Source organism: Chrysochloris asiatica, unplaced genomic scaffold (genome assembly GCF_000296735.1).
Source record: "Chrysochloris asiatica unplaced genomic scaffold, ChrAsi1.0 scaffold00134, whole genome shotgun sequence".
NCBI lineage: Eukaryota > Metazoa > Chordata > Mammalia > Afrosoricida > Chrysochloridae > Chrysochloris > Chrysochloris asiatica.
Genome location: NW_006408652.1, coordinates 1,715,905 through 1,717,694, shown reverse-complemented (window position 1 = coordinate 1,717,694; position 1,790 = coordinate 1,715,905). Strand labels below are relative to the sequence as shown.

The 1,790-nt window shown below is 36.6% G+C and overlaps 1 pseudogene; it reads right to left on the bottom strand.

Annotated features, from left to right (window-relative positions):
- Nucleotides 1-649: 649 nt before the first annotated feature.
- LOC102824627 lies at nucleotides 650-992 on the bottom strand (annotated as a pseudogene).
- Nucleotides 993-1,790: the final 798 nt, after the last annotated feature.

Below are 1,790 nucleotides of genomic sequence, written 5' to 3'. Positions count from 1 at the left end.
GGAGTTCTAAGAGGAGAGTTTTCATGGGAAACTATATGACATCAAGGAAAGAAATGTCATGAACTTTTATATGGAAAGGAAATGGAGTTCTGGTAGCATAGTGGTTACAAATCGGGCTGCTAACTGCAAGGTCAGCAGTTCGAAACTACCAGCTGTTCCGTAGGACAAAGATGAGGCTTTCTGCTCCTGTAGAGATTTACAGCCTCGGAAACCCTCTACGTGGAGATGCTGTGTTAATGTATTAATTTTGGTTCTCTCTTCTTTTTGGATTGTGTCTATTTATTGCAATAAATTGTCCTCTCAGCACCACTTTCACCGTGTCCCAAAGATTTTGGTATGTTGTGTTTTCATTCTCGTTTGTTTCTATGAGCTTTGTGAGTTCATGTTTAATTTCTTCTACTACCCAGTCACTTTTTTTTTATTATTGGCATATCTGTTTATTTCTCAGTTTGTGAAAATGTCCTTAATTTGTAGATGGAGCAAATATATTTCAACTCTGATTGCTAGGCAAAATAAACAGAAGATAATCTGCTTTGCAATGAACTTTATAGTTCAAATGCATACTGGCAACATGCTATATGAAAAAAATTACTAACTGAACTACAGTTATTAAATACTGAAAAAGGTTAACGGTTTATTAAAATTTATTTTATTTAACAACAAAGAAGTTCGCAGCCATCAGCAGTTCCAGTGCAATTTCAGTTGCAATTGGGAATTCGGGAATCTCAGTGGAGCTGTTAGTGTAGAGAACCTTGTAAGTAAAATACATGCATACTTTTGATAGAACATGTGACGGAATCTCTCTAAAATTGACCTCATTGGTTTCATTCTCAGCAAACTGACCTGGGCCACTCAACATGGCTTTTTATTGTTCCTGATGTTAGTGCATGTTCTCTTTTCACAATAAATTCATGACCATCAGAAGATATCAATTTGACATACATGGCATCTGGGCCTTCACAGCCACCGTAAGTTTTCTCCTCTCCATCCATTATGCTTTTATGAAATTCTACCTCACTTCCACAGGAAATTTAGCAGCTTCCCGTCAGTCCCGTAGTTACCACAGCCACCGCAACTGGGTCGCCGCGCACCACCACAGCCCCTACTCCTACCCAGTCACTTTTTGGCAGGGTGTTATTCAGTTCCATGTCTTCACTTTTATTTCCTTGGTTTTCCTATTGTTAATTTCTAGCTTTATAGCATTGTGATCTGAAAAGATGCTTTGTAGTATTTTGATGTTTGCAAATTTATGGAAGCTTGGTTGTTGGCCTTATACATGGTCAATTCTGGAGAATGTTCCATGTGCACTGGAAAATAATGTGTATTGTGCTGTTGTTGGGTTGAATGCTCTGTACACATCTATGAGATCAACTTGGTTTATTATGTTATTTAGTTCCTCTGTATCTTTGTCGAGTTTCTTTCTGGTTGTTCTATCCCTTTTTGAAAATGGCGTATTAAAATCTCCCACTATAATTACAGATCTGTGTATTTCTTTCATCAATTTTAGTAATGTTTGCTTTTTCATTGGGAGTGCAGGTATTTCTTATGGTTATGATATCTTGCTCAATCATGATATAGTGTCCTTCTTTATCTCTTAGTGGTTCTTGCCTTAAAGTTTGTTTTACCAGAAATTTGCATCACCACTCTTGCTCATTTTTTAATACAATTAGCTTTGCATATCTTTTTTCTGTCCTTTAACTTTTAGTCTGTTTTTGTCTTTGTGTATAATTTGTGTCTCTTGCAGGCAGCATAAAGAAGGGTCTTTTTTTCTTTTCCATTATGTCATTTTC